The following is a 15,530-nucleotide window of genomic DNA, read 5'->3' on the forward strand; positions in this document are numbered from 1 at the left end:
TTGAAAATCTAAGGTTTGTTGCTGTAAATTTCAATTTTTCAGATCCAGCCTTTACCTTCAGAGAACCTTCCACACTGGTAGCATCAGTAATGGCCATCTCAACACCTACACTTTAATACTGGCAAGTGAGAAGCTGAGTAATGCACACAAGATAGCACATCTAATTGGTCAGGTGGCATCCTGACAAAAGGTTTGACTTTTAGCAATTTCACCTGAGTCAGCTTTCTGTAACAAACTCAGCATTCGAGTCAGCTTTCTAACCAGCTGGCTACTTTGGTAGGGCAGAGGGTTGAGGGGCTTTAGTGTTGCTCCTTTCTGCGTAACGTTCATGGCTTTGAATTATGTTGTAATGTAAAGTACAAAACTCAATTGGTGGGGCTTTATTTCACCCTGAAGAGTTAACTCCCTGCAAGAGAAGAAGATGGGCTGCAGCTGTAATTTGGTTTTAAGCAACTGAGTATTTGATAATGCGATGGTCTGTGGACCTGGAAAGGTTCTTCCCATGGCCAGAAGTAGGCTGAAAACACTGGGGTTTGTAGCTTAAGCCATCGCCAGCAGTATTTGAGGCGAGAGGGGTAATCTGAACTGACTGGAAGGCAGTGGGTACCCACAGCTCTGGGTGAGCACTGACTTCTGCTGTTCTGAGGCCAAAGACAAGACATAAATGGCAACAAACAAAGGGATGCAACTGTAATCAAGCTTTCTACAGTCCAAGAAACAGTTTTAAAACCAGAATCAGTGCTCGATACTCAGCTGCAAAGCAGTCCTTCTTTCATTTTTCAAGCCATCAAATGCCTGCAGACAGACAGACTGGCATCCCACCTGTGGGAGCTGCACTGCTCTGCAGGAAGTAATGCTACCCTGTAAGGCCAGGGAAAGAGTATAGTCAAGATTATCCTGTGAGTCAGTCACTGATTAGGGAAAAAAGCCTTGGCCACGTTTCCTGCCATGGGCATTCTGCAACCCCAAGGAACATTGCCTGTCTTAGTATAGTTTGGCTTTCTGAATATCTGACCAGAGCTGCAGCCCTAGCCTTGCCCTCAGGCTCAGATCCTCCTCCAGTTTCTGACTCAAATCCCTAATGGACTCTTGGTTTCATCCTTCCTTAAATATTCCTGCCCTGCCTTTCCATAGGACATTTGTGAGTTACCCTCACTGAGATCTGATTCTTTTCCAGTGAAAAGCTATCATCCTGTCCTCCACACTGATGCAGCAGCCAGCTCTTGACACGACACTTGACAGCATTTCCTTCAAATACTTTTCACTTACAGAGAAAATCCTCCTATCCCACCAGAATAAGCTGATTTCTAAGGAAAAATACGTTACAGCTACTATTTGTTCTATGACTGTGTTAGAAGCTTCAGTGAGCAAAGTTTTGTGCCAGAAAGAAACCCCGTTCCGAGAAACAGCCTCATCCCAAGAGTTAATACAGAAACAGGAAAGCTTGGTCAAAGCAGAGAGGGAGCACACACTGACATAAGAGAGAACGACATGACTGCCAGCAGCCCTTCTGCAGCCATCTTCTGATTCAGCACTAATAATTGCTCCCTGCTGCCAGAACATCGTACTATTACCAGTACTAAACTAGAGCATTTTCTATGAACCTTATCTAGACCTGCAGGAACTGAAAGCCATTATTTCCCATGAGAGTTATAAATCCCATGCAATGAAAATAGCTACATTTATCACACTTATCTCCCTATGTATAGGGACACAGTGAATTCATTTGTGGGGTGGGTAAATGAGTAATCAGTTTAAGCCAAATGAGGCTTTCTGGGTGCCTAAAGAATAGCTTATCTACTTGGCAGACACCAAATCCTCTTCCAGTAAATACACTGCAGCCAGCTGTGCCATGCATGACTAGTAGGTGTTCCCCAATACCAGTCAAAGTCCACCTCTATTTCCTCCTGCACTTCAATGGACAGAAGTCACTGTTTCCCTTTATCACACAACAATCGAAACAAAATATAAAAGTAAATGTATAATAGTGCTCTGAGGTGCTTTCCCTTTGGGACTTGACCATGTGAAGGGACAGTGCAGTCTAATGGTGTGGTGTGTGAAAGCTTGCCAGAGAGTGAGGAAGATGCACAGTGAACAGCAAGATGCTGCATTTAGTTTTCCAGCACTTTGCTAGCACAGATGACTTCAAGCATTCAAAAACGCAAAATGCTCCAAGCAATAGCATTTTGTGAGGCTACAGTCATCTCCTTCCCCACCTTCAAAAAAACCATGAAACGAGAAGGCTGGATTTTGTTTTACAAGGTTTAGCAGCGGAGCAGGAAGGAAATGAGCTGTTTGCCTGAATGTGATTTAAGTAACAGTGTTTGCTCTGTTACAAGCCTGTCAATGAAGGGTGTTTTTGTCAAACTGGGAATCTGAAACGTGGCTCCCATAAAAAGCATAGCAGCAGACTCCCGTGTGTGTGTGCGGGCAGTCACAGGAAGTGGCTCATTTGGAACCTTTAGGGATATTATTGTGGAGGAAATATTTGTACCCAGTAATGGCAAGAGTCCATCTCAGACAGCCACACACGTGCACCTCCAGCTCTGAACCAGAAACTAGTAAAATTCAGTAAAATGAAGTCCTCAGGTTGTTATGCATAGGTGAAATGTGCACTATCCAAACAGACAGGAACACTTCAAGGATAGGAATATGAGATTTGATAAACCTGCAATAAAAAGTACCTCCATCCCAGCAAACCCCAACAGCACCTAGCAGGACAGGTGGTTTAGGGGAGCAAGAAGATACTTGGACTTGTCATGCTGATTAGTAGAGAGAGAGAGAGTTAAAAGAACATTCTTATCACAAACTGTTGTCTAGTAAATATCACTCTTTCCAATGCACCCTTTATCTTCTGCTTTTATTGAATGCTTAGCCATGGTTAATGGGATCCACATCCGCTAGATGCACAAAGCTCCTCATGAGCTCACTAGTTTGTTTAAGGAAAACCTTTGGTTTCTGATTAAATCCCCCAAATCCCCACAGAAGGATAAGAAGGTGGAAATAAACCAAATGCAACAGTTTAGTCCAGAGACTAATTTACTTGGGGGATTTCCTACAGACATGAGCTGAAAGTGGAGATGGTAGAACAATCCCTCATCCATCCCAGTGGGAGCACACACTGCTGGGGCACTTCTCAATCCCCCAGAGAAGTGCCAGGTAGCAGGGCAATTCAAAATAGCCAGCAACAACTTCAGTGTTCAGGGTGGGAAAGGCTGCTAGCACAGCCAACACTCACAAAGCTCCTTTGCCTCACCACTCTGCTGCAAGCACTGACTCTGCAGCTCCAGTGTGGTGCTGCCGTGCGCCATTATTGAGGTCACTATGGACTTCCTCGCTGTTAGCATCATGCTGTGCTGGTGGGGATCTAACTTCAGCAGCCGCAATATCCCCGCATCTCTTGACCTAAACCCAGGGAAGCTCTGGTCTGGGAGAGGGAGTCACCTAGTGGGGACAGGGTGAGGACAGGGTGTCACTAATGGGATGGGCAGACTTGACCTAGAAGGCTGAGAAGCGCTGACAGTGATGTGATCAGGGAACAAAGCAACCCACATCCCCAGCATTAGTTATGGGGCTCCCAGGATGTTTTACAGCATCAGTTTCTTACATGCCCAGGGTTTCCCAGTGACAGAAGCTGCAGGACTCCTCCTCAAGGCGCTCCACAGTGGCCAGCCAGGATAGGGCCACCAGCACTCAGGTATTCCAACGTTATGACACCAAACTCATCTCTGGGCGAGGGCAGGAAAAGACATCCCCAGTGAAGAGAAGGTGACTCAAAGCAGCCATGGTACCCTGCATCCTTGGCCCCTTTATGGGCCTGCTGAAATGCTCCTAGACCTGCAGGGACCAGGGCTGCTCACAGGGCATGGCTGATGTAAGGGCTGGCACCAGCATGGAGCTCAAGGATGCTGCTTCCAGCTAGTCCATGGACAAGACTGGTCCTCAGGCAAGTACAGGGGAGCTTGCTTTTCCTTCACCCAGAGCAAAAACTGAGCAACAGCTGCCTGCAACAGCACAACCACTCTGCTCTCCCCCATCTCCGGTTTGACATTCGAATGAGTTGGAGCTGCCCTCAGCAGGGAGAGCCAGGCACACAACAGGCTGCTGCACACCTATGTTGCAACACCTGGTAGAAATCCACTGCAGTACCCTGGTGTGAAACCAAGGAACGTTTCACACTTGTCCTTCAAGTTTTGGGAAGGAGGTTGTGTAAGCCCCTTGACGCGAGAGCCCAGCCCAGCCTCCAGTCCAGGAGGGCACAGACAGCTCAAAATAGCAACTTAGCTCTTCCTAGAAGAGCAGGAAATTACTGTTGTTTTGATTTGTGGCATGAATGGACTGCAGTATAGGCTGTGGCATCTACCCATTCTCTCAGAGGGGTTATGTGAAGACGGGTCCCTTAACTAACTGTCCTCTGTGTTGTCTACTTCGGCTTCAGCACATGATCAATGGTCAAGGCAGACTGAGGAAGCCCAATGAGTCATTTGCTTCTTTGTTATCCAGGAAATTTTTTTTGTCTCTGAATTGGAGTCCTTCTGACTCTTATTGCAAGATAACCAAATGGGACCAGCAGAAAAATTAGGGAACATGATGTAACAGTCCTTTAGGATATGATCTAAAAGCCTCTTCTTGCCACAAAATTCAAAGCAGCCAAACCACAGGACAAAAACAGCTCAGAGCTCATTGTCTACTTTTCTTACACTTACAAGAAGCTGATGATCTTTACTCTGTGGAAAAACAACTTCAAATAGTCACCCCTCAAACATGCTTTTGTCCTCCATTTTCCCCATTTCTGTATTAATTTCCCCAAGTATGTCCTAAACAACATCTACTTATGTACCATATTTTATATGGAAGCAATTAGTTTTATAAATTAATCATAATGCACATCTAAATCTACATTGAACTTGCATCCAAATCATCATCATGATTTTGTCATCACTTTGTCATGGTTATATGATTTATTACGATTTAACCACCACCAGTCTGTTTAGGAGCAAAACAACCCTCACAGAGGACCCAGCCATTTCATAAGTTACCATACTCTTAGTTCCACTCCTGTGACTGAAACAGAGCTGCACAACATAACCGAATGTCAGACATGAGGTTCTTACATGCAACAGACAAGATATTGTTGCCTCTGACATGACCTTTATTGGAGTGAACATGTATCCTCCAAGATATAGGCAGGGTAAATGTGGTGCTTCTCAAAAATGACAAAGGTGGAAGGATTTTTTTTTCCAGTTATTTGCACAGCTGTCCAAAAGCCTGTTTGAAATCCCAGGTCTGGTTGGAGAATGAAGGTAGACTTGGTTTGCCTGAGCAAAATCTCCAATGTGAGCTTGAGCTACAGACACGCTGTGGTGATCTGTGCTGGGTGGACAGTGTTGATGAGAATAACTGACATCTCTGGCAAAGTAGCTTCCTAAGGACCAGAAAAAAACATGTGGAAGAAAACACATAAACTGAAGTAACAAACATCTGCTATCTGCACTTTGGCAGCCAACCCGTCAACAAGCACCTTCTTCTCTTTCCTACCCCAGGTAGCTACAAACACATTCTTGCCAGGTGTTTCCACACAAGTTTATTTTAATGCATTAACAGATGGGACTGATCTGGCAGCTTTCACCATTGCATTTTGTTGCTTTACCAGTTACAGGTCTGAGGAGGTAGGATCAGGCCCGCGCAGTAGGAAGCACAGCTTGTGCTGCGCTCTCCCCTGCACTCTGGAAACACCTCAAGCATTTTGATGCAGGCCCAGCTCATTCACTTGTACCTTTCCAAACACTGTCCCATGAGTTCCATAAATTCTTCAGTCAAAACTGTGCTCACAGATAGCAGGCACATGAGATGTGGAACAGAAGTCATTCACCCACCTCCTGTCCCAGGTTTCCCTTTTCCATGTGCTCTTCTGCCTACAGAAAAACATATCAGAGGTTTAGCATATGCATATACACCCATGCACAAGCACTTCTTATCTTTATAAGTCTCAGCCAGATCCGAAATAATATGGAAAGTGGAACAAAAAATATGGTGTAGCCATACGACCTGTATCTGAGCATGTGATGAAACATACACACTGCACATGGTGGAGCATGCCTTGGTCTCCCCATTAAACCTGCGTGCCTGAATGAACCTGAGGCAGTGGTATTTGAAGTCAGAAGAGGCGAAAGAGCTGAGCTAAGTCTCTTTTCCCTTGATTCAAGCCTTCTCCTCTCTCATTTGTCAGGACAAATTCTTCCATCTGAAGAACTGGCTGGAGGTGGTTTCCTGCATGCCATGAGAAGGCAAGTATGTCAGTGCTCACAGTTACTCTCTGTTCACCAGTGCCTTTGCAAAAATCCCTTAATGGAGAAAGAGGGTATGTGGCTGGGGAAAAAGAAAACAACCTCTTCTTTTTGTGGTGTTAGATCTGATCTCAGTAGACTATGGCATGACACTGAATTAGATTAGAGCTAGATGGTTGGAGATGATGGCGTGGTTGAAGGGGTGGCTACACTTCCTTATCTGGTCTTCAAAAAAGTGTTTTCTTATTTTCTGTTCATATCAGTACCAAGAAGGCCAAGACAACCAATGTGTGTCAGGTGGTCTTCCTCAGTCATGCTTCTTCCTTCCCTGGCCTCCATCCTAAGGAAAATGCCTCAGACCTTCTTCCCTGCAAAAGCAGCAGAGGAGCAAAGAACTCTGAGCTTGAGCCAAGAGGAATTACTGAGTGCAAAAAAACCCACTGCACTTCAGATATTTTTAAAAGAAACTTTGCTAGTATAACAGGAGCAATTTCAGCTCCTGCAGGGAGAAGAAAACCAAAACAGGACGACTGAGTTTCTGATATACAGCAAATAGCTGCTACTCACACCTCATACAGGTATAAAGACGATAGATCACATGCCAAACAGGGCACTTCCACACTCCTACGGCCCTGAACTCTAATTCACAACAGAATCAACACTTTAGTTTTGGTCTCAATTTTTGTAATAAAGCACTGACCAGTAAGCAGAGCACATGTTCTACAAAGTCAGTATATGTGTTCTCAGAGAAGAGCTGAAGTAGCCACCTGTTTATGTGTATTGAAATACTTTCAGTTCCTCTCTCTATCAGAGGGGTAAAAAAATCAATTTTTAACCAGCTACAGCTACCCCCTCACCAGCCTTTAAATGAAACCTGCCTACTAAGTTCTCATGCTTTGTTCAAGTTTGACGCAAGGAAATGTGTTAAACTACACATTACACCTACAAAACAAAGAGCCCACTCCACCAGAACTTTGATTAAATCTTTCTACTGAATTTGTGGAAAACACTTATGCCAACTGGAACTTTTTTTTTTTTTTTCCTCTTCCTTTAGGAATATAAATTTTTGGTGCTGTTTTTCCCTTGGAAAACTCCAGACCCAGGCTGGCATCTCTGGTTACTACATTTGGGCTCAAGTGACCCTATCCCATGCTCTGTTTTTGAAATGATAGGGTCAGGCACCCAAAACAGGGAGCCTTAGATTCAGTTCAAGTATAGGATTAAATGTAGGTCTCCCATATCCTGGGGAAACAGTCCTCCCACTCCTCTGGCTGTGGTTAATCAACCTCTCAGATTTCATGAAAAATAAAACTCTGGCCTTCACCATTTTGAATGAGAACATTGCAGCTGTGAGATGCCAAACATTAAAGAAAACATTTCCCCAAATCACGTTGTTCTACCATCAGGGAGGGTATGTACAACTTGAACTTATAATGTTTGGGTTTGTTGGCTTTTTTCCCCCCTTAATAAAGTTCACAGAATGTGATAGCTTTAAAAATGGCTTACGTAAAGCCAAGCTTACAAAACAAGATTTGTGCGCACCCCAAATCTAAACCCCAGGTTTATAAAAAGCCTTCTTTATAATAAAGATCTTTTAAGTTGCTGGATTTTCCTAATCAAAACATAAATTTCCTATAAACCCTAGGCCTAATTCCACAGGGCCCCAACCTTTTTGTCATTCCCCACTCCCATTTTTCGATCTGGTTATTTTTCCACCATAAATCAGAGAATCGGAGAGGTCTGCTCCCTGGGAACGTGCATGAGCCCACGAGGGCTGGGATACACGGCTGCATGGGGAGGAAGGCGGTTTGCCTTGTGCCGAGGGGGAACCACCCACAGGCTGGGAGGATGGGACAGGGGCCCAGCCATTATCTGACCAGCTCCACTGCCACCAGGGGAATGAAATAAAGCAGATACAAACAACGGGAAATGCTGCCAAAGCGTCACGCTCCGAGTCCTCCAGAGCCTGCGAATGCTGTAATCCTTCATTGTCTGCTGAAATCGGTTCTTTATTTCCCCCTGTTTGCTGTCGTCATGGCTCACTTCTACTCGCTAGAAAAAAGTTAACGCATCCCAGAGCAGTGTGTTTTTACAGCGCTCTCGGTTGCACCTCCCAAAGGACCCTGCCATCATCCACTGCGGGTGCAGTCATGGTCTGGGATTTTTCAAAGCCCTCTCTCACTTATACACAGTCCTTTCCTCGCTGTCACTCCTGTACCAGTGTGCTCTAAACTCCTACTCTGAAAGCTTGTACGTAATGCAAAGGAGTTCTTGCTCTCCATAGAGCACATTTCTTCTGCCCAGATTTCATCTAAGCAAGCTAAAGCAAAGCTGTGCAAAGATACTTGGGGTTCAGAATAGTTGTCCAGCTTAAAAACAGAAGGTGAAAACATTGTTCAGTATAAAGTGCACACTTAATCTTTCTTGTGCACTAACTAATCTCTACAGGCAAGCACTGATATCACTATAGTGAGTCATCAAAGCAACTTTATTTATCATCACAGTGCCTGATGTTTCAAAAACACACAAGACCTAAATCTCATGATAGCAATGCTAAATGCTCTGGTGGTCCCACAAACGCACATGCTTTGGTTTGAAATTCTAGAGCGTGACTGAGTTTTAAAGGAGAAACAGTCCTGTGAATAGGAAGCACTGAGACTCAACCTCCAGATCATCAGCTGTCATCTAGGTCAAACCGAAAGCACGATGGATGAACCAACATTCCTCTGCACAATGCCATGGTGTGAATGGACAGTCCTGTGTCCCCTGCAAAGCTGTCCTACACAGACATCCTTGTCCCTCTTGTAGCTGTACATTTTGGAGTGACATGTTTGCAATCTGAAGACTAACGAAACCGGTGCCTGGACTCAGGCATGTATTTTAGATTTGCTTGATGCAGACTATAACTTTTCCCAAAGTAGTGAGCAGATGTGAATAGATGTATACCTCTTATGCTATTCCAGGCAGTGCTGAATGGTCCCAGGCTGAAGTAAACATGATATATGGGAACAGAATAGATTGCCTGTTTAAAATAGGTTTCACTAAGACTAACAAAACTCGAGGGATTTCCACAAGACAGTCTCCTGGTCATGTTTCAGAGACTGCCTCAGAAAACCTTCTGTCTTTATATTCTGTATAAACTCTTCTCTCTTACTAATACAAGCTACAAATAGAGAATGTCCAGGTATGTTTTAGTGATGGTCTGCAGCAAGATGCATCACACATTGCTTTCAGCAGTGTTACGTCTTCCCCCCTTTCCTGGCTACATGCTTATAAACACACCTGATAATATAGTGACCTTGTCCTGTCCAAAGAAACTACAAACAGCACTTTGAGCAGGATCACTGCATCACTTCTTCTTGCCACCACCAGGCTGTATCAGCCTCTTCTGGCAGTCAGCTACCAACCAAAAATGCAGTGGAACAAACAGTTCACACGATCTTCTTGAGACCCTAAGAAATTACTGAAGCTATCCTTTTCCTGAATTGCATGGCAGCACTATGCAATTCAACCCACTGGGAGAGGAGTCAGAGAAGGAAAAACTCATCAAAACCACACCAGATTATCAACACATGCCTTTTGCTCCAAGGACAGCATTCACTTTCTTCCCTTTTCTCTTACTTCCCCTGGCTGCTATCGGACTCTACCCACCCATGTTCCAACAACACTGCACAAATTTCCCCTAACTGATGTGTCCACTCTCCCAGTCCCACCCTTCCTTCTCCTCCAGACTAGAGCACCCACAGATCAGGATCTCAGCCTTATTCCCTGAGCTTCCCGCCGCTCACTAGCAGTCTGTGTGGCAAACCAAAAGCATGTTTTCCTCAGGCTACATGGCTACGCATGCCTGAGTCAGACCTGCTGTTTCACACTGTCACCAGGAACAACTTTGATAGAAGAATATAAACCACCACCCTAGAGATGCCATTACGGAAGAGCTTTTCTATCTCCATCAGATTTATTTGATCACCCCCAGCCATGTAACTTCTCATCAGCAGAAAGTGGGAAACTGCCCTGGCAGTCTCCAGGCTGCTGGGATTTCAGCTCGATGCACTCCCCTTGCAGCATGCCTGGCATGCCCAGTGAGAGCTTGCCAATGCTCTCAAACCCATTGCCTGGCCTACCTGCACGGAGTCTACATCAGCAGATAAATGAGTCATCCTGAAGCAGGACAGGTCTCAATAAACAGACATGACTTTCCACAGGCAGGAAAACAGTAAGTGTCATATTCTATACCTTTTCTTGTCCTGTTCCCTACTGTTGCTTGTTGCCGCACTAGGACTTCTGCAGATTTTTATCACAGCCTGGGGATTCAGATTTCTCAGGGCCATTTTTTTGTAAGAGAAGACAAATGCACCACGAATTAGAAAGGAGATTTTTGCCACCTGGGAATGCTGCCCAGGAGAGCAGATGTCATTGCACAACACAGCGGGATTAGCCTCCCTGCGCTGCTCCTGCACTCTCCTCTGCTCCCTGCCATTTCTGCTGCAGGCATTTTGCTGTCAGTAAGAAGGAACTCATGAGATGTTTCATGCTGTATTGTCTGACTGAGGAGCTGATTATCACCATTACCCAATTCTACGTGTTCTTCCCCTCACATAGATTCTGTCACCAAAGCCACTGAGACTTAGGGGGTTGCTGACCTGGTTTCCAACCAGCACAAGTTCCTCTTGTGGTGTCGAAAGAAGAGACCCTCTGACCTCAGGATGGTAGCACAGAGAGAACACTCATAGTGAAGTGCTGCCTGTGAAAGCTTTGGAGACATCTTTTTGACTCTGCCTCACTCCAAGTGGTGAAAGCGCTTTGATACTCAGCAAACTTTTTGTTCCATTTAAAGCAGCATGATCTCTATCCGAAAAGCCTCTCTGGGGATGCAGATTCTGCCTTACTCATGCTGCATCTTATCTGGTTTGCACAGGTGTGATATGTTGCTTTGTATTGAGCTCCCCATCCCAGGTGCTCTCACTACTTTGCTGCTTGCTGGAGGTGCTCAGGGTAATTCCTGCCACTCCTCAGAACCTGGCAGCTCGTGCTGCCCACACCAGACAGTAGTTCAGCAAACAACAATACCTCAGAGGCTGGGGAAGCCCAGAACCTGCTGTGTGCAGATGCCCTGAGAGCCTGGCAGCCTCCATGGTGAATGCCAGGTTCACCAGCCTTGCACACAGTGACATGCCCAGATTGTGTCGGGTGACTCAGACTCTGCTTTATTGCTGGGAAGATGTAAGGATAAAAACCCCACACACTCACTCACAAAAGCACAGCAATTGAGCAGAGCTATGAGAGAATACAACACAGAAGGAGCTATTCAGATGGTGCTTGGCCACTGTTTCAGCGGGAACTCACTGGCCTTCTTACAGCTCTCTTGCCCTGCAGAGACCTTGAATAAACTTCTTTTTCCAGCTGTTGAAGAAGGCCATGTTCTTTTTTTCAGCCCCAAACAGGAGAAAGGGGGCATCCTACCACCTCTTGCTCCCTCAGACTAGTTTGGAAGATACCATATGGCAGTGTGCACCACCTCCTCCAGGCATAAGACATACACACTTCTTGATATTTTAACCAAGGCTGCCTTCCACAGCTTACAGCCTCCTTCAGATATGATATATCATGAGCAACCATCACTGTACTATTTCTTTTTAAGCTCTGCACAGAATGTATGTATACCATAGAAACTCAAATGCAGTTCACAATTAGTCTAAGGTCAGGTCCCCCTGACCTTTCTTTTTCCTTGTTCCTCTCCCCCAAAGCAATGACCACAGCAGTTTGTGGGGTGTTTTTTCTGCTTGGAAAAGCCCAGGATACATAGGACATTCACACCCAAGCAACAGCAGAATCACCAGCATGTCATGCTCATTGTGCACCCTGATAAACTGGACTCATATGGAAAGTCAAACTACAATGCATGCAACAACCACCCATGCTGTGTGTGCACACGGGGCACATACCCACGATGAATTAGTCACTACCATCATTCCCTTCAACATACTTGCATCCTTATCTCAGCCTTTGATTTCCCAATTGTAAATACATAAGAAAGTTCCCATATTAAAACCTTAGCCCAGCATGGGGTAAAATCAAGGACACTACTTTAAAATGTCTCCCTGTACAGGTCAGAGCCATCCCCAGTTTCGATTAGCCTGCAAAAACTGTTTCCACTTTCTCTGTTTCACATTTCACTCCCTTCCTTTTCTCACTGTGCTGAGAGGGGCTGATTGTATTCCACAAAGTGCTCCTTCATTGCTCTCATATCTAAGCAGAAAACAATTTTCTATGACATTTTAGAAAAGATGCTGCGTGACTGTTAGTTCCCCTGTAGGTCTGTCAAGACGCACGCATACAGAGTTCTACCTTTCAAATCTATCTCATATTTCTGTTAAACAACTCGAAATTTACTGTGAGGGTGGCAAGACACTGGAACAGGCTGCCTGAAGAAGTTATGGATGCCCCATCCCTAGAAGTGTTCAAGGCCAGGTTGGATAGGACTTGGAGCAACCTGGTCTAGTGGAAGGAGTTTCTCCCTCTGGCAAGCAGGTTGGAACCAGACGAACTTCCAACCCCAACTATTCTGTGATTCTATGAAATTCAAAAGTGCACTGGTGAGTTTGAAACCACTGCTCTACATCTGCAGAAATTACAGGGGCAGCAACTTGCTCTGGATGCTACGAAGGACTGGGATATTTGTTAGCAATGGGCTTTGGGCCACAGTGGTGTCGCACACTCAGCAGGCTTGGATTTAGCACCTATACAAGTCATGGGAAAAAGCCAGTGATTTAAACCAGTCAGATCACAGATTTATCTCTGAGCTATGGCGGCTTCTCTCTGCTGTCCTTGCCAGTCCCTGCACCACAGCAGATAGCAGATTGGATGGGCTCTTTCTCATGCATCTCTTCTCGTTGCATCACCCACCGAGGACCACTGATGGCTGCAGTGCACTCTGTCTGCCTGGGCACATCACCACCCTCCCCTGGTGCCATGCACCTCACTCTCCGCAGCACTTCACCCTACTATGGCTGCCATGGGCAGGGGGAAATAGAGACTCCCTGGAAGGAGAAGCTGTGATTTCAGGCTTCAGAATTTTTTCCAAGTGAGTTTATAGATGGGGATGGCTCCCAGGGCATCTGATGGGAAATGCAGGTGTTTTTCAGGGATTTGTTTTCCAGCAGAAATATGCAGAAAGTGAACCCTTCTCACATACACAGAACCTTCAAATTACAACGAGTTTTCAACAAATGCCCCAGCCACCTGTAAAGGCAGCTTGTTTTCAGAGAATGACAGAAATGTGCAAGCTGATAAAGCAAGCACTGCGAGAGTATCTTCATCACTTTCGTTCAATAAAGCTAGCAGATGCTAAGTTCAAAGTAAGGAAAGGAGAGCCTCCTTCAAGCAACACTCACTTCAGCTGTGGGAATAGTTGCTACAAGATGTTGCTAAAAGTTTATACGGATTTAAAAGGTGATGAAATAATTACTGAAAGGAGAAGGCATCCAGGGTTATAGATATCAATTCCTGTGCAGGTGATCACCAAGCCAAAAATTGCTGGAGGCTGGGAGAGCATTTGGAAAAGTATGACTACATGCCTGCCTTGATATTATAATTTCCTTTGGGCACCTGTCATCCAGTGATGGGGATAGGTTCTGAAGCTGGATATACCTCTGTCCTCGCATGCTTCAGCCTCTCCTACACTTTGGAGGAATGACACAGCAGGAAGTGAGCATCTGGCACAGGGTATCGGGCATGAGAGGGAGATGCTCACCTGCTTCCCGTATTCAGCCCAATGGTTATGCCTATCCAGCCAATATGAGCAGCTTTCCATCTTGCCCATGGAGCAGGCATCAGTGATGGACAGATAGTGCAGAAAGATGACCAGGGGCAATAAAAACCACGGATCATTTTCTGGCAGTCCAGAAAGCATTTGCAGTCAGTCTGCAGCCCTCCAGTGTGCTCTGCAGCGCTGCCAGTCTTGCACCCTCCTTCAGCTCTTTCAGCTGTGGGTCAAAATCTGCTCTATTCTGCACTTAGTGCTCAGCAGCTGCGATTAACCCGCGGCTTTCTGGAAGGAGGAGGGGCTGACCTGGTCGTGGTGCCCATAGAAAGCAGCACCCAGCAGATCCCACGGGCTGCTGACAGTTAACGCTGGACTCCTGCGATACCACACCACGACCACCCTCAGGTCTCCCACCACCCTCTCCCCATGCTCCCCAGCCCCGCATGCTCTCACACCGCTCTTCCCAACAGCAACCTGTAACGCCGGTCCAGAGCAGGGCCGGCTCTTCCCGATCTGCCGGCAGGCTCCCGGAGCTCGGCGGGCACCGCCACCTAGGGACCCGGCAGCAGAAGGCTGCGGCACTCCGCGCTGCCCGCCGGGGCCACCGACGCGTTCGCCTGCAGATGCGCCCGCAGGGTCCTCGGGGCACGGCTGGAAAGGAAACGCGAAGGCAGGCAGGATGAGAAGCACTGGCTGTGGCATGGGGGGACGTCGGAGGTGAGAAAAGGGGGAGTGCTCGAACACCTTCTCCAGCTGGCACAGGCAGCCAAGCACAACAGTTTTGGGTACGCTCCCTTGGGTACTCTCGATTTGTTTTCGCCCTTTATTCTGTGCCATTTCCATTGTCAGCGTCAATCGCAGTGACACTGAGCACATGGCTGAAGACCCGTCTGACGGCTGAAGAACAGATTGGCACCTGGTTTGCACTGTTTAAAGTGCATTTCTTTTCTCGGAGTTATTCTGACTAAAAGATCCAGACACCCAGTGTAGTAGCGGTACTGCACCCCATTTCATGGTGCAGTTGTGCTTAGGGACTCCCAAATCCACCCTTGAGTCCCACCCCTCCCTGCTTCCTCTTCTCAGGCTGGGGCTGTATCCTTCCTCGCCCCAACATGTCCTTGTGCCTGCTCAGTGCTTTCTTTCCCCTATCAAATTTCCCCCTTCTTCCCATTCTTTCCTTCGTGCTGCTGTAGCACTGACTGCTTACAATCCACAAAGCGCTTCTCACCCCTCTAGTGTCCCTCTCTACAAGCTTTCTCCCACAGACATCAAGCCAACAGATTTTTCACCTTTGAAGTTGATCTCATACTGCTGAGAACCTGCTTGAAACCCAAAAGTACCTTTCTGGTCAGCCTGAAATGCCTTGTACAGCCATGTAGAGGTTACAGTGGCAGCACAGTGGTTCAGAGACTAGGAAAAGGAGGGGAAATGTCCATCAGAAAAACAGTTTTGGCTTAAAGGGCCTGCAGAGCAGCGTT

This window comes from Psittacula echo (assembly GCF_963264785.1).
Source record: "Psittacula echo genome assembly, chromosome: 1".
Lineage (NCBI taxonomy): Eukaryota > Metazoa > Chordata > Aves > Psittaciformes > Psittacidae > Psittacula > Psittacula echo.